The 18369-nt window shown below is 41.6% G+C and overlaps 1 protein-coding gene across 4 annotated transcripts in view; it reads right to left on the bottom strand.

Annotated features, from left to right (window-relative positions):
• SOCS5 (suppressor of cytokine signaling 5) overlaps positions 1-18369 on the bottom strand; it is a 101963-nt gene that overhangs the window by 63307 nt on the left and 20287 nt on the right. For 3 of the 4 annotated variants that reach the window (XM_009676272.2, XM_068939601.1, XM_068939600.1), the window contains 2 exons: positions 3042-3178; positions 1839-2007 (listed from right to left, as the gene is read on the bottom strand). The gene's annotated coding sequence lies outside the window, so the exon portion shown is untranslated. Of the gene's footprint in view, positions 1-1838; positions 2008-3041; positions 3179-17632; positions 17817-18369 lie in introns of those variants that run through there. The other variant, XM_068939599.1, reaches the window with a different exon arrangement.

The raw sequence follows: 18369 nt of genomic DNA on the forward strand, positions 1-18369 counted from the left end.
CAGTCTATACATTAAAAATATATGCAATATAAACATTTTAAAAGGTTCATTGCATGAAGCTTCTACTGATTCTTAACTGAGACAAGATACATTAATTAACCCCTTTGGGATAATAAGAGCTTTGGAGTGACTGATCTCCAACCTCCTCTTAGGCACACCCTAAGGGAGAAGAAGAAAGAAAAGCCCTTCAGCATGCTTGCACATTCAAAATCAGCAACAACAGAAAACCAACATGTGCTAAAGTTAAAAATCAGAACCTAGGACTTTACTATCGGCGCTTTGAAAGTCACAGGATCCCACCCACTCTGGAACTCCCTACGTAAAGACCCTGGACAGCAGAGCTAATTAAGGAGCTGTGGGCTCCTTGACGGTGCCAGCAGTCAGCCACATTCCACCAGCTTTCTCTCCTTTCCCCTCTCCACCATCTGCTGCCCTGTCCTATACTGGTCATGAGTGTAAGCACAAGGAAATATAACCAGAATATGCTGTTTTCAAACTCAGAAGTATAAAAATGATCTTTCTCTAAATAACCTTCAGTTCCTGAAAATGAGGAAAGTATAGAAGAAAGGCTGAGAACCAGCTTTCTCCCTCTTCCTCTGAGCCATGCTAGAGTGAGCAATCTAGTCCATTCATATTTTCAAACCATTCAGTCCTATTCTAAGAGGGAGATAAACTGCAGGAAAACATGAGTTTTTTTAGTCTAAGGAAGTAAATAAGTGCACAGATACAGCAGATCAAAGATACTTTCCAGACAATTAACAAAATAGTCAGTTAAATGATGGAAGTATGGGGTCCAGAGTTAAAGTTGGCAGTCTGGGCCTATTTCCAGGCAGTTCTCAAAATACATTTTTTTACTGTTATTTAGAAACCCTAGATTTAATCCTTCACAAGGAATGAGCACAGTTAATCAGCTTGAACATAGTACAAACTCTAAATACTCACAGAAATCTCAAAATAGAGTAAAAATAACCCATTAGAATTTAGTTAGGACTACAAACAAGCATTCATTTATATAGAGCTGTAGTCTGACATCCTTATTCAGTCCCACCATTATTTATTTGATGTCTGTACTTTGCCTGTTATGACATTCCAGACATGTACAACATGACAAAACACAAATACACAAAAGATGAACTAATGATGTTAATATGATGTCAAAAAATGACCCTGAAAAGATCTCTCTTCCGCAACAGAAAAGCGAAAGCCTCCCCATTTGATCCATCCCCTCAGAGATAGCCTCGGGCCATGCCTGTAACGGAAGCCTATGCCCCATAGAACCTGCACTGGTTCACACTGGCCAACATCGGAGTGTCCTGAGAGTAGATCTAGGCTAGTCTTTTGCCAAGGGATGAATTTGAGTGAAGAATTGGTGTCTTTCATGCAGACGGTTTTATTCAGGTGATAGAAAGGCTAGGTTTTGCTTGCTAGCATCAAACATACGGTCATAAACACACTCAGACTGGCTGTAAACTGCATAGCATGGATTTCCATGCAAGTGTCGTTGTAGCATCATGGAGATTGCTCCCATACTTGTAGTTAGCATCTTAAGTAGATTCTGCAGCTGGTACTTGTTGCTATTGTTCAGACTTCTGCTAGTACCAAAGCTAACATGAACACCTCAGGTACAAGACAGTCACCCTAGCACAATTAAGGTAGATATACCCCTAGTTAGATAGAGTTCAAGCTTTATAGAGTTTTTGGTGACAAAATAAACATTTTAACTCAGCTGAAAATTAAGTGGAAGTCAATGCAGTCTACATAAGAGAGATGAAAAGTGTTCTGTAGATGATACAATACCAAGTACAGGTACAGCCTTCTTTTGTATTAGCTCAGATTACCTTTGTTCTGATGAAAGTGAGTGCAGTGATCCAGGATGGAAGTGAGAAACTCACGGAGGAAGGCAGCAAGGACCTTGTCCAAGACAGGTAGTCACAGGCTGGTAGTCAGGCACAACAGGGTTTCAGCCTCCACTGCAGTTTGGACATAGAGGCAGCCAACGAATGCAAACTGCAGGAATAAAAGACAGGCGTATGATTAAACTGATGGGGAAGGTCACATATACCTGCCACTCCATCTAAGCAAAGTAAATACAGTTTTTTATGAATTTTGACAATACCTCAGAGACTTAGAAATCTAAAGCTGGAAGAGATTTCCTAGTATCATTTAGCCCATTGCCAGCAACAACACAGAATGAAATATATCCAGCTACTCCTGACCAGTACTTCCAATAAAAGCGGTTCTTAACGACTGCAGCTAGCATTCCCCCACTCCCATTTCATTGCCCCTTTCACTAGAAAATTTTTTCTAATTGCTAATCTATTTTATTGCAAATTAAGTTAATTACTTTGTAACTGCTTAACTTCTTAACCTGCACTGACCATAGATTACAGTTGATCTACTGGGTAACAACTGAAACCATACTTAAAAGATTGTTAATTTCCCTTTCCCTCAGTTTCCTCTGGTTTTTTTTAGCCTAACTTCCTTCTGTCTTTCATCAGAGGTTAGGTTTTCTGAGCTGCCTGTGATTTCCATTGCTTTTCTCTCAACTCTTTTTAGTTTTTCTGCATCTTTTTTAAAATACAGTGCCCAAAATAAGAGACTCTATTCCAGCTGAGGAACAAAAATGCAGTGCTAAACAGATCAGAAAAATGACTTTCTTTGGCTTATGCACGACCCTATTATCAACACTTCCCAGAGTGTCATTTGTCTGTTTTGCAATCCTGTCATGACTGACTCATATTCAGCTTATTATGCACGTAACTCCAGATTCTTCTCTACAGAAATGGTTGATATGGACCCTCCATAAGGATTTTGTGCTCACTCAAAAGGACAGACTAGGATATTGTGTTGTGACAGCTGTGAGAAAAGAAAGCCTCAGGGCCTATATTCACCAGCCACAATCAAGCTGGACACAGCTCAGGTAAGGTACTGTCACCTAGTTTGAACAGAAACCTGGGAGGAATCAGTCCCCAGAGAAATGCCATTTGTTTTATGAGTAGATTCATGCATTCATCAGATCATCTAATACAACAAAAACCAACCTGAAACAGATCTAGACGGAGTCCACAGGCAGAGGGCAGCAGGGAACAGATCAGTTCATGCACTTAACAAGGCATAGGTCTCAAGACTGTCCAGCCTGTCAACTTTTCCTCCAGTATGCTGAATAAAGAACAGGTACCTGAGAGAGAAAGGGGGATTCACAGTATTAATGGTGCATTTTTCTTCATTTGTCTTCTCCTTGCCTTGCTTCTTACTGCTGACTTAGTAGAGGATTCATCGTGCCTAACTCATCTAAAGCTGGCATAATGTCTAAGCTTGTCCTTTAGGCCTCCTCTGCACTCCAGGAATGGAAGAACTACCTCTTGAACTCTGGATTCATCCCGAGCTGAAATAAATGTCCCAGATACACAGAACGAATCACCTCCTGAAAATGTTTTCTCTCTCCATTTACTAGAGAGGGAGCATAAAGGACAACATTAGACCAGATGCCTAATTCTTTCATAGCCACAGGAAAAAAAATCACAATTATTTCCTTAATAATATGTAAGGCTCTCTAGTCCAGCTGATTCCCTTTCCAGCATCTGTTTGGAATCTGTTCCTTGCATAGCCAAATTAAATGTATGTATGTGAATCCATAAAATTTCATTTAAATGCTGAATATCCTCTCTGTTCTTTCTTCTATGCATCCTCGGCCTCTATCTCTAGTTATCTATAGCAGATTGTCTTTCCCCAGCCATTCCTGGCAGTACCTCAATAGCCAGCAGCTGGGTCACATTCATGGAGTCACAAGAAACAAGCAAAGCTATCAGTTAAAAATGATATTGCCTCTCCCTGCCCTTCATTAGGCCTGGCATAAACTGTCCATAGGAGGTAATTATTTGCTTGACCACATTTCTCACAGCACGTAGAAGGAAGTGGAATTTGCTATCACAGCAATTTTTCCCCCTTCACACTTGGCTAACCACACTGTACATTTCACATAGATCTTTTCACCCAGCTACTGAAAGTTATGGTCCCAATATATCAGAAATTAGAGACTACATTCTCTCAGCTTCATTAAGAAGCCATAGACTTCTATACTAAAACTATATATATTTTTACTGATCTTAATGAAATCAATGTTTTGGTAGCAAACCAAACTTTTTTGACAGAAAAGCTTTGCTGGTAGATTTTTTGCAGAGCAGCAAATGTAATTATACCATGCATATATTTATAATTATGGTTCTGTATCTACAGAACTCAATGTAAGAACTGGGAGGTCAATGTCATCCCCTAGAAAGGAGGATAAACATCAGCTAAATTCAGGATGCAGAAGGTTGCTGTTATGGCTTGGGTGAGGAGTTGCCACCAATCTAGCAGAGGACCAAAATCATTTTCTCCATCTGAGCTGCGCTTGAAGATTCATCTAACACCCTCCTTATTTCCATGAGAAGTATTGTACATTTGTCATTAATGGACACACGGATGTCCATTTCTGACACTGCTAGGAAGTCTGAATGGATCTGTTAGTTCCATTTCTCATGAGAGAGAGGAGGAAGTAGAAGCCACAGCCATGGAAAGGAGTTTGCATATCCTGCTCCGATACAATTGTATTCTGTAACTCAAAAAGCTTAATTGCATGAAATTAATTAGGGGACGATTGCCAGCACCACTAGCTTTTATTTTAGCTAACCAAACCTTTTTGTAGGGCTGTTCTGCGTCCAGAGGTCTAGAGAGTTGGTCTGCATATTCAAACACTAGATGGTGCCAAGGGTCTACGTATAAAGAAAGGCTAACTTAAAAAGAAAACAAAAGTGTTCTATTTAATGGCAATATTTATGTAGTTTCCTCTCTGTGTGATTCTGTGAATTAGTTCAAAACCTACTCTTAAAACATCTCATTATCCAGGAAGAAAATTATATATACAGGGTGCTAGTAACCCAAGTCTACAGAGAAGATAGCAATTCGGGAGTGAAGTTTCAATATAAGGATGTTACCAGTGCAGATAGGTCCAGATTCATCCAGTCCAAAACCCTGTCTCTGACAGTGACTGGTACAAAGTGCTTGCTCCTGTAGCAAGTAGACAATCAGATGCCTGTCTCGGCCTCAGGTCTTAGCCTGGCACCAAACACTTAGAGGACAGCTTGAGCTCTAGTATATGAGATCAGACTTTCCAAAAAGGTATTTCTAATTCAAAAATTGAATGTTCTTGCTCGATAAATAAATACTAGGCAGCCATGTTTATAACTTAACTACATACACTGGTTGCAAGGTCTAAAAATTTAAAAGGCTGCAAACAGGATCTGTGCTCACATAATATCAAAGAAACTAAAAATCCTTAACTCTTTCTACATTCAGTGTTTTCTTGAACAGCGATATCATATTTGCTCACCTAATAGTCTTATTGGTCTCACTACAGGACCGAACTCTTTAACTAGTGAATAAAAAACAAATAACCATAATTTTAAATCAGAAGTGGCTAATGCCCACCACATATTAGGGGATTCCTATCATCTGTGAGATAATCACACCGATAGTTTGGAGGAAAATTATTAAGTCACTAGCAGGAAAGGGCAGAGAGAATGACTATCTGATGCCTTATCAGCATTTCTATGCTGATATTCTATTGTTTCAAGTTCTTGACACTGTTCTCTTTTCCTAGAACAGATTTTCCCGTTTGTACACAACTCGAGTTCTTTGGAAAGAGGAAGCTTTGCCTGGCACAAATATGCAAGAGGATGCAATTAACTTTTCTGGGTCGCTGGGTCTCTGGGGAAGTTCTTGTACTTATTTGTCAGTACAGTTGGCCCTGCTATCAGAGGGGTTATCTTAAGGTACACCTCATGCAAGTCAATGTAGCTGCACAAAGAGTCTGTTTTCCAAGTTTTTCAGGTTTCTTGGAGCCAGTCTTGATGTAGAATTGCCTTAGAATTGGGCTGCGATGTCTGCACAGTGCTGTGTCTCCATGTCTTTTGTGGTAGCAGCATGTGTGTAAACAAATCAGGTTACTTTTAGAAGACTAGTCTGCAAGGCTACTGTTAGCGATGGCCATAGGCAGCAGAAACGATGTGATATGGGCCACCATAAAGGACACTGAGCAAAACAGAAGGCACTGTGTCTCTGTTGCTTGTACATCTTCCTTTAACAGAACTACACTGCCTCAACAAACTCCCACGAAGAAGCTGTAGTGAGAAGGTGCATAGGACAGACAAACACACCAACAGCAAAATGTTAGTACACCTAGGCCTAACTGATAATGGTGTTTAAAGATACAGCAAAGATTATAGGAGCTGTGAAAAATGAAGACAGGTCAATAATGCAGAACAATCTGGGTGGCATGGCAAACGGGACACAAGCAGAAAATATAATATATAGTAGATAATATAATAGATAATATTTATATATTATATATATTATACTATCTATTATCTACTATAACACATATAAAGTATATGAATATATATAAAAATATATAACCATATAAAATATAACTATAATGTTATTAGATCTAGGAAGAAAGAATGCAGATTATATTCAGAGAACAGGTGGAAGCTGGAAGACCTGTCCTGAGAAGATGTGACCCAGAAAAGATTTGGCAGTGCCTAACGCAGATTGTCTACTGAGCATTAGCTTCTTATATGATTCTGTAGGCAAGAGAGCTAATGCAATCCATAAATGTACATCAAGATCAAAAATGAAGAGGCCTATTTGATATTCATGAGATTGATCTCCACTAAATTCAATGCTGAAACACTGAAAGGGTTCAGAGAAGACTCACAAGTGCCATTAAAAATCAGAAAACACTTTGTAGTCAAAAATTTCAGGAATGTGCTTTGCTTTACTTATGAAGCAAGCCTAAATCCAGCAACCTGTGCAACTGCTCTGCAGATCAGCTCTATTTCATACGCCCACTGAATCCAATGTGTCAAGCTTACAGTACCTGGGCAGATCAGGTTCCTTGGATGGATCATTTTCAATCCCCCCTTGACGCAGTCACATTTTGCAAAGATAGGTTCAATATTGTTAAAGGAATAGAGGGCCAGTGACAGCAAATGAGTCTGTTACCCGTTTATTAGGGATCTAAAGGAAGTAAAGACTTTGGTTAAAAAGCCTGTTCTGAGAATCGGCCACCTCAGGGCTCAAGCCGTGTCCGCCTACATGCTGAGCAGCTAATTGCTGTGACTCCACTGCTCATAGAAGCCTAGGTAAATGGAGCAGCCAGTACAGCACTACTGTACTGTGATGCAGGAGAATGGCGGTGGGAAAGCTGGTACCTGCGACTGGTGTGATGGAGCTTGGGAGGGTTGGCGGCTGCTGTGCCAGAAGGATATTAGAGGTATGGAAGTGGATGGCCTGAAGCAGAGGGCTGTGATTACTGAAGGAGGAGCTGCAATAAGGAGGCTTGTTTCAATCCCTTCACCACACGATTTTCTGCCTAGTAAGTTGGGGTTTGTTACTAGTTTGGTGATATGACCTAGACCACGACAGGGAGTGTTACAAGCTGGCAGCATTTTGCTGATGGGTTTGGGGTTTACTTTTTATGTTTGATTATCAGTTGTGCTCACAGGCCAAAACTAACAGCCCCAGTTCCAAATATTCCCATCCATAGCATAGACACTATCTTGCCAAAAAACCCATGCTGAAGCTTCAAACTGTTGACAGGATATTCACGTGGCCCCATTTCCCATGCACAGGTGAATGGCCCTTGTCACTGATATGCTGCAATCAATGAGGGCACCTCAAGCCCAGGGAAAGTCCTGAACACATAGGAAAGTGCCCATGATATTGTGACTCATGCACAATAAGCCCCACATGGCCCATGATGGGATGGCTTATTGAATACATATATTGCAGGCATTCAATCTGTGTGCAATGTCACTACTAGTGTGTGGAGCACCATGGGGCCAGGGAGTGAAAAAACAGCTGCCCGGAGGAAGCTGCGGACACAAGACTAGAATTCACACCCTGTGGAAATGAGCCTAAGCTGAAGACTACTACTGCCCTCATGGGCTGAATGCAGCCTCTTGCCCAGAGGCTGAGCAGTCTTGCCTTAAACCATCCTTCACGGGCAGAGCTTCATTTCCCAGCATCTTTATTGCAGATCACCTATCAAAGACTGATTAGCGTCAAAAGGCCAACTTCAGTTTCTAAGTGTCCTTACAAAACCACCTACACAGCACCAACTCAACCCAAAGCCAGGAATCTGAAAACTGAATGATAGTGCTGCAATGCTCAATAAGCAGGTTTCCCCCCTGCTTTACTGGAGACAAGTAAGGTCTGCTGCCAGGACCTGGACTGCCTGGAGAGTACATAATGCACAGGCCTACCACATCATTCCCAATATGATGTTGGAAATAGACCAATCCTAATGCTTCTCCAGAAGCCATCAGGGTTGACTGAGACAACCAGTCACTACTTTTCTGTGAGTATACTCACAGTTTGATGTCTAGGCACAAAAGAGGTGAATTGATGGGCTGATTTATGAGCAGTCCAGGAAAAGGATGCTCATTCTCTTGCACATTGGCAGCAGGCTTAAAAAATGAAGTCATTTTGTGGTACAGACAACATCAGAATTTTCAACCTACAAGGCAGAATTGTTTGTAAAGCGTTAAAATAGCCCTGGATGACAGAATTATATTTTCAAATTTCTCCTTTTTATTAAACTAAACTTACTTTGTGATACAGATCATGCCAGAAATTTCATCCCCAAAAGTGTGAGTTTTACACGCATGCTGGCCTAGGGAACTCTGTTCATGTACAAAGTAAACAAGAGTTAAGCTCAGGGTAAGGAATCATGAGATACTGATTCAGATCACAGCTCATTTATCAGTCTCTGGCCATTAACAAATTTCTTACATTATCAATGTCTGAATCCTTCACACGAAAAAAAGAAATGTGAGGATTTACATACTTCATAGTGAAGTTAGGAGGTCTAATTTATTAAACTGTAAAGTGCGGTGAGATCATCATATAGAAGATGTTGGAAATAAACAAGAACTACTTAAAAGTACAGAAAATTATCTCAACAAAAAACAGAATTGAGTAAATCAACAGAAGGAAGATACACTCTGCCTCAGTCTATAAGAATGAATGGCATTTTGCCTGGAATATGAGTCACAGGAGAACTTTACTTTGTAAGTGTAGGACATGGCTAGGCACCAAAGAAAGGGGATTAGTAATCTGAAGGATAAATTGCAGGAAGAAATAATCAGGAATACACTGAGATAATAACAATAGCGCATGAAGAACTACTTTAAGACAAAAGGTAAATTGTATCTTAATACTGTGAAAGCCATTCAAGTTAAAAGGCTCAAGGCTTCTGCTTAGAGAATAAATCAGATCACAAAGCTAGGGATGAAGCACGTGAGAGCTTAGGACAAAGCCTTCTCAGCTGGGGAGACCTGGCTCTGGAAAGAATTTTCAGTAGAGATTAGATAAATCAGTCTGGGCTCTCATGACTCGTATCAAAACCTTCATTAACACTTGGAGAGCCAAATAAACATTTACAATACTGGCTGAAACTCCCAGCTCTTTACTCAGCAAGCACTCAAAGCCAGGGAGCCTGACAAATGATATAAACTCATGGTGTGATACCTAGAACCACTGTACAATGCAACACTTAACTATTTGTTGTGCTGTGCAGAAGCATATCAAATGTCAAATGTACCACAAAACACGGCACTTGCCATAGGTTGAATGCATACAAATAACTACCATGGTGCATCAGTGCCTGAGGGCTGGAAGAAAGCCAATGTCACGCCAGTCTTCAGACAGGGCAAGGAGAAGGAGCCAGGAAACTACAGGCCTGTCAGCCTCACCTCCATCCCTGGAAAGGTGATGGAACAGCTCCTCCTGGAGGTCATCACTAAGCATCTGGAGGACAAGAAGGTGATCAGGAGTAGTCAGCATGGATTCACCAAAGGGAAATCACGCGTGACCAACCTAGTAGCCTTCTATGATGGGATGACTGGCTGGGTAGATGAGGGCAGAGCAGTGGATGTTGTCTCCCTGGACTTCAGCAAGGCTTTGGACACCGTCTCCCATCACATCCTCCTAGGGAAACTCAGGAAGTGTGGCTGGATGAGTGGACAGTGAGTTGGATTGACAACTGGCTGGATGGCCGAGCTCAGAGGGTTGTAGTCAGTGGCACAAAGTCTAGCTGGAGGCCTGTAGCTAGCGGTGACCCCCAGGGGTCAGTCCTGGGTCCAGTCTTGTACAATGTACTCATCAGTGGCCTGGATGAAGGCACAGAGCGCACCCTCAGCAAGTTTGCTGATGGTACTGAACTGGGAGGAGTGGCTGACACACCAGAGGGCTGTGCTGCCATTCAGAGGGACCTGGACAGGCTGGAGAGACAGGCAGAGAGGAACCTCCTGAAGTTCAACAAAGGCAAGTGCAGGGTCCTGCCCCTGGGGAGGAAGAACCCCATGCATCAGGACAGGTTAGGGGTTGACCTGCTGGAAAGTAGCTCTGCAGAGAAGGACCTGGGAGTGCTGGTGGACTCCCATGAGCCAGCAACGTGCCCTTGTGGCCAAGAAGGCCAATGGGATCCTGGGCTGCATTAGGCAGAGTGTTGGCAGCAGGTGGAGGGAGGTGATTCTGCCCCTCTCCTCAGCCCTGGGGAGGCCTCCCCTGGACTACTGTGTCCAATTCTGGGCTCCCCAGTACAAGACAGACATGGCACTACTGGAGGGAGTCCAGTGGAGGGCTCCAAAGAGGATGAGGGGACTGGAGCATCTCTCCTATGAAGAAAGGCTGCGAGAGCTGGGCCTGTTTAGCCTGGAGAAGAGAAGACTGAGAGGTGATCTGATCAATGTGTACAAGTATCTGAAGGGGAAGGTGTCGAGAGGGTGAGGCCAGCCTCTTCTCCATGGTGCCCAGTGACAGGACGAGAGGCAACGGGCACAAACTGAGACACAGGAAGTTCTGTCTGAACATGAGGAGAAACTTCTTGACTGTGAGGGTGACAGAGCACTGGACCAGGTTGCCCAGAGAGGCTGTGGAGTCTCTTTCCCTGGAGATATTCAAAACCTGTCTGGATGCGATCCTGGGCAATATGCTCTAGGTGACCCTGCTTGAGCAGGGAGGTTGGACTGGATGATCTCCAGAGGTCCCTTCCAACCTAAACCATTCTGTCATTCTGTGATTCTGTGATTCTGTGATCCTGACTACCACACAATAGTAATTTGTCCCTGTCCCTAGGCCTCACCAAAGTTTCACATCTTCTTATCCCTTTGGAGGGATAAGAATACTTCTGTTCAGCCCTGAATTTTACCTCTGTTCCCTTCGGCACTCTGGCAGTGATGGCATTTATGGCAACATGTTGGTTGCTACTTTTCTCAAAGCATCCCACTTGTTTGCAGTACAAATAGTACATTTGCTTGCTACTGCAATGTTATTCATTTTTTCTATAAAGGCTCTCCCTGGACTAGTGATACCATTTCCATCTTCTCTGGTCACATGTAGTCATTTTGCTAGTGCTTAATGATTTTGGCAAAGTGACAGCAGCATTGCTGGCCTCTATCTCCACATACAGCAGTATCTCTGCTTGCGGTGGCAGCAAATTCCATTTGCTCTTCTTCTGTGGACTAGGGTCACCCTTTTATAGTATTTTGGGTTTTCTCTCTCATTCAGAGTGTCAGAGTGCTCCTCACTCTCCTAAGGGGTTCACTTTGCACTGAAAAACTTCCTTTACTCAGCAAATTCTAGTTGTGGTTAATTCTGAGTCTTCCAGTTGTTCCTCTGAGTGTTTCAGAGACCAAATCACAAGTTCCCACAATGTATATGTGGAAACACGGGCACTAACCCCAAGTTTATGCAGCATGCTGCCGAGGCCCTTCCACAACTCTAAACGCTCTAGTGTCCACTACACGGCCCAGCAGAAGAAGTACTGCCTGACTTCTGCCATTATCCGCCAGTTCCTTATAAAAAAATGGGGGCTGCCACCTTGATCTTTGGTTTTCTGGTGTTCCCAACAACCTTCTTTCCATCACTGTCCCACTGAGTCCTCACCTACATTTATACCAAACAACTGACAAAGCATCTTCTTCGATAGGCTTCATCAGCCTGAAGCTTAATATACATGAAGGCAAACAAAGAATGGAAGGGAGAAGAAGGCAATGCAGTTAGCATTGCAAATGATCAGGAGAATAACTGACATACATAGAACAACTTTACCTCAGTAAAGACTCCACGTTTATGCTGCTGATCATGCACAGAAACCCTGAGGTCTTGATCAATTTGCACATCTTGACCTCTGCCCCAAACTAATTCCAAGACAGTATGACTGTACTGTAAAAAGAGACAAACTCCACTCTGGCATACATTGAAATAAACACCTTATGTAAGACTAGAGCTAATTAATCTGCCATACTCAGCACAGATGAGGTCTCAGTTGGAATCCTATGTCCTATTTTGCGTATCACTCTTCAGTAGAGATGCAGGCAAACTAGGGAATCCACAGAAGCAACAAAAGTGACAAGAAGTTTGGAAAACATGACCTGTGAGGCAAGGTTAAAAAAATAGATTTCAGAAAGACAGAAATTGAGTAGGGTATAGGGCAAATATTCTAGAATACAAAAGTGAGGATAAGAGGATACTTAACTGTGCTCCATTTCCACTGTGAATTGGATCAGTTGTGTTTCATTTTCAATAAAGGAGATTTGTACTAGATAATAAGTGTTATAGTACAAGGATAGTTAGCCCTGAAAGAAGACACCAAAGGCCTCTATCACTAACAAGTAAGATAAACATATACTGGGAACGACCTACAGTACACCTATCTTGCCTCATTGGGATAAGAGGGCCGACTGGAGGATCTGTGGAGGACTCCTGTGTCCCTAGACCTATGAAACCAAGGTTGCTCCTGTGGTGGCTGGAAGGGATCTCTGGCTAACAAGTAAGATGGTAGCTGAATCTATACAAGCAAGCAGTAGTATCATAACCAAGGCTGTAAAGGCCAAAAGACAGAAAAGCCCAAGTAGGCTTGGGTAGAAAGCTCATAAAGATGAACCCCCACAAGTTGAATTGCTGGACTGATTTCTCTGACAGTGCAGGAGACGATTAGTTCAGTTAGGCTCAGGAGGAGAGCACTGCCATAAAAGGGTGATGGGCCATGTCAGAAAAAGTAGAAAGGGTACGGAATTTGAAGATGAAGTAAGGCAATGACACATGGCCATGAGGCTTTTGGGAGCAGAACAGGAGAAGTCTCAAAGGAGAAGAGAGGACCAAAGCCATGCTAGAGGGTGTTCTGGATGGAATTGGAGATGAGTTGGAGGCCAGGACTGTGACTAACAATTCAGTGTTACTCAGACCTCCTCTGCACTAGAACCATATGACATTATTAAAATCATCACAAGTAACTCTGTGTTCAAAAGGAAAGACACAAGAAACACAAAAGCATGTGTCAGGATGGAAATGAGGAAAGCCATGAGCATATCTGAATGACAGCCTCACAAAAACAGATAAGCCGTCAATGTACAATTACTACATTTAATCCATCTTGCTTGCCAAATAACAGCCCTATGCAGTGTCTTTAACAGAGGCCAGTACTAATTAATGTCCTTTGCACAGGATATTCACAACTACTGCCAACATCACAAAAGTCCTGCTTAGAGTCACATTCGATTCAATGTGCTGATAAAGACCACAGCCAAATCTGCAAATATTACTTCCTTAGGACTTCTGGACAATTACTTCTTGCAGCAATAACCTGATCAAAAGATGTACCAAAATTTTTTACACATTAAATAGCTTTGAAAATTTTTGATAATTTAACCTAGGTTTGACTTGTTGCTATATTTAAATCTACCCGCTTATGCTTTTAACAACAAAGGAATCTCACTTCTCCACCACTTCCATGCAGTCTGCATAAATTTTGTTATAATGCTGTGTATATGCCCTCTGAATTTTGGTCTGGCAGTGCATTAAACTTATTACGCAGAATCTCTCTCTAGGCTGTAGAGTGCATTCAGATTTTAAAACTATGGCTAGGCTTTGATTTATCTGGCTTGATTCAATGCCCAACACCCAACTGAAAGTTTCTATTGACCTAAAAGGAACTTAGATCAAGGCATGTTCGTGCGCCTGGTTTGATCTGACATTAAAATTCTTTTTTCCTCTAGGTTCCCCATATTTAAAATGGATTAGCAAACTGTCACAAAGTATCAATCTTTTTTTCTCAACATGGAGACATGAAAAAGAGTATTGTTCATAAGGGTCTGCTCCAGCTCTCACTGAAATCAGCAGAAGCCATTTCATTTACTGCAGTGAAAGCGGAACTTGAGACGAACATCAGGGCCACATTTACTCCAAGATTTATTCCAGAAAGTGAAAACCTAATACAAGAAACAGATGTTTTCGCCCTTTCTGGGTCTTTATTGTGTTGGATAGAAGGTAAGATCCCAAGGCTGTAAACTCTTGTAATTATCGCATGAATTTCATGAAATGTAATCTGTTGACTTAAGGTTTCCAGGGTTCTTTGAGACTCTCAGCTTTCATTTAAAAAAAAAAAAAAAGACAACGAGGAGAAAAGTAAGTTAACTGCTTTTAAGGCTACAGTGAAAGATGAAAAATATAAATCCTAAGAGTTAAAAAAGAAAAAGACCAAGCTCCTTCCCCCCTTCCCCCAAAATTGTGTGTGGCAAAATGCTATGATTTTTAGCTATATGCTTCATTTTTTGGAGGGCAGAGTCACTTTTAAATATTTGGTATCGTTAATGCCTCAGTCTCAAAATGCTGGATAATTTATTCTTTGTGCCATAATATTTCCCAAAGACTCTCAACAGTATCAGCATTCTCATCATACCAGAGACTGTCCAAAAAGCCAAAACTTAAAAAGGGAAAAAGACATGCAGCTTCTTGCTAGCTAAATTAATTTTACCAAGAGCGCACATGCAAATGGATGAAAGAATTGCTATTTAAACTACAACCTTGTAGTCTGCCTTGATCCTTGTACAAAATTGAACTGAAGCAGATCTTAGAAGATCTGCAAAAGTATGTAAGAATGCATCATTATTTTTTCTAGAGCCATATATAAAAACCAATACAGCTTAGGCAAACATGTATGTGAATGCTTATGCATATGTGAAAAGCTATTTGAAAGTCCAAGACTGTGTTACTGGTATTACAAAAATGATTACTGACAGTCCCATGTAATTCTGTATATGATCTACTACCCATCCACTGTACCCAATTTCTCCAAATTAGAAACTATTGCAAGAGCAGCTGTATAATATGCTACTCATAAAAACATCTAAATAATTTATTAGCTCTACATATCTGGTTGTCTTATGCTACTTTTATAAGAAAAGTGCTTGCTGTGTTCAGAGGATGGAATCTGTGGTATCTCCTGTACATTTCCAGTGCATTCTGATCCATAAGGAGCATGCAGAACCCTCACCAAATGAGGGCATCATGTATGGAATTTCAAGGAACTTATTGCAGGTCACCTATATGCTACAACATTTTCACAGAATCAGGTTCGCAGTATAGTTGGGGTTGGCAGGGACCTCTGGAGATCATCTGGTCCAATGCCCCTGCTGAAGCAGGGTCAGCTCGAGCAGGTGGCTCAGGACCATGTCCAGTCAGGTTTTGAAGATCTCCAAGGATGGAGACTCCACAACCTCTCTGGGCAACCTGTTCCAGTGTTGAGACACTCTCACAGTGAAAAAGTGTTTTCTAACGTTCAAGTAGAATTTCCTTTGTTTCAGTCTGTGCCCATTGCCTCTTGGCAATAACATTAGGTTCACCTTTGCTAGTAAACATTGATATAACACCAATAGTAAAAGGAACTTTTGTTTATGGCACCAGGTCTGTTTTGCAATTAAAGGATATTCATTAATATGGTTGGTTCTGAAGTTCAGAAGAGGTAATAGACAACTTAATAGAAATCCATTCCTACAGCCTACTGCCAACCTTCTTTGGTTAACTGATCACTACTTACATGCACAGAGTATGACATTACTATCTAAATGTCCACCCATTACTTTCATTTTCTGTACATCTGTCCCTACCATCTACACACTAAAAGTAATCTAGTTTTACCTCTCAACCCAGGCAGGGAATGAGAAAGGAATGAAACCTAAATTCACACAGGGTTTAAAAATTCCGTATGAAGATTCCATGGAGTCCCTGAGATCCTCACTCATGTCTGTATAAGGCATTTAAGTTTCAGACACTGGGCATGTACAAAGCTATCTTCAGAGTCACTTTCAGAGGGATACTTACACCATGTGTTTCCAGCCTACCTTAGCCATTCCAGAGGACAATATAAGACACACATTTAAGATGAGATGAATCACACCCTGGAAATCACCGTTTCTCTCCACTGACAGTAAGGGGACACAAGGTGATTAGTTCAGACTTGACATCTGAATTTTAGGTTACGTGTGATGAATCATCACAAAGGAAGAGGAAAAAAGACAGCAATGTAAGAGTCCAGCGAATGTTTAGGGAGCCTGGGTTGACTTGTTCATGTGTAGACCCCTACAATGTTGATATTATATTTAATCAAATACATCCCACTTTTCTAAACAGGCTCAACTTCCTCTCCATGTGGCTGGCCGGTCTCCAACTCTGCAGACAGGCTCTGTTCTCAGCTGGGTCTATGCCAGGAGGTGGAAATTTGCCTCCCAGAGCCTCTACATCTTGAATGAGGTTTCTCCATGTTCAGTGTCCAGGCTTCACGTGCCTGTCAATGGCAAGGTTTGTGTCAATACAGCTTTCTTCTGCAGGCCCAGGACTTTATGCAACCTCTGCAAGTATCCTGTAAATCTAGCTTTTAGTGTGACTTTTGCAAAGATAGACTCCTTTCAACTTCGAGTTTGGAAACAGCCACACCTCTGGGGACTTAGCAGATATAGTAATGGGTAAGCATGAAAACTTTTCTAAAACAAAACAGCATCTGGTAATATAGATACACATCTTAAGATAACAGCACTAGGTATATTTCCAGTGTCCAGTTGACTCCATGCATTAAAGCCAGCTCAAGCATGTTTAGACATAAAGATATTCTGTCTGTTTTCTTCAAGTTATAACGAAGGCAATTATACAGCATTCCTATACAATCCATTCCAGCACTTAACATAATAGGATGATGAAAATAAATTGGCCTAATTGTCAACAAAGAAGATACATGCTTAATATAGGAAATATTTGGCTACAGTAAGGACGAAGAACAGCTGAGCACTGCCTTCTTTATAACAACCATTCATGTACTGGACAATTTTTGAAAACTCAACCCACAAGCTGCCATTTGTTTAAGCAAACAAACCTATTCCTTAAGCTTTTCCTTTAACTGTGTTTTCTAAAACCCACCATCATGACAAAGTTCTCCCACTGAGTCTTTAAAAGGATCAAGTAGAGCAGAATAATTACTTCCTGTGTTTAAAATATGACAGCCCTGTCCATTCAGCCTATAATGACACTATTTAGTTGACTCAGACGTAGTTTGTAATCCCCTGTTGTTCCCATATACTTTTCTACCACACTGCTACCTAGGTGGTTATTTTCTTTATATATATCCACTGTTTCTGCCTTCCTTGCTAGACTAGTTAATGTCTTAAAGAAGTAAATTAGATTGGCTTGCCTGTTGACAGATTGGTGGAGGGATGTTGTGGATGCATGCTTATCAGATTATATTCAAGATACTCACATATCATTTTTCCGTGTTGAACGCGATAACTCTCCTGGGCACAAAGTAAGGCTGATGGCTCTATAGTTTCCTGACTGCTCTTTGGAATGGGAGGGGTACCATCTCTCTTTTCCAAACCTTACAGATACGATATGTCCTCCATGAGATGATTGCCAATGGTTCAAAGATTAATTTCAGCTAAGAGCTTGAGTAAAAGGAAAATCAATAATGTCATACTTCTGGTGAACAATAAAATCAGAGCGCATCCCCAAATTATCTACTGTTTGATCCAGAACATCCACCGCCGTAGGTACATGTAGTGTTGCCCAGAATTAATATATATGAACAGACTTTACCTTGTGCTGATCTGACCAGAAGAGACCCTGGCCATTTTTCTCTGCTGTCAGACAGGGCAAACCTGCCTTTTACTTACCGATGTGTGCAGAGCTCCCGCTAGTACTGGGAGGCCTGCACCAGTTCTGGCTCTGCTCTGATCGCTTCACAATCTTTGTAGTGAACATCTTCCAAACACAGTGCAAAACTAATTTCCTAATAACATGCAGGTAAAGTGCAAACACGTAATTGGGAAAAGCCTGTATGGTTGGAGTGACACAATACAGGAATCAAGACTCATGAAGACGGGCTGTTTACCATCGCCCAAAGGCAGCTTAAGCAAGATGCGAGATGTGGAGAAGGATGCACAGAGGCTGCAGGTGCCAAGCAGTGTAGGGCAAAGCAGAAGGGCAGGCAGCTGTGCT

This window comes from Struthio camelus, chromosome 3 (genome assembly GCF_040807025.1).
Source record: "Struthio camelus isolate bStrCam1 chromosome 3, bStrCam1.hap1, whole genome shotgun sequence".
In the NCBI taxonomy this organism is placed as follows: Eukaryota; Metazoa; Chordata; class Aves; order Struthioniformes; family Struthionidae; genus Struthio; species Struthio camelus.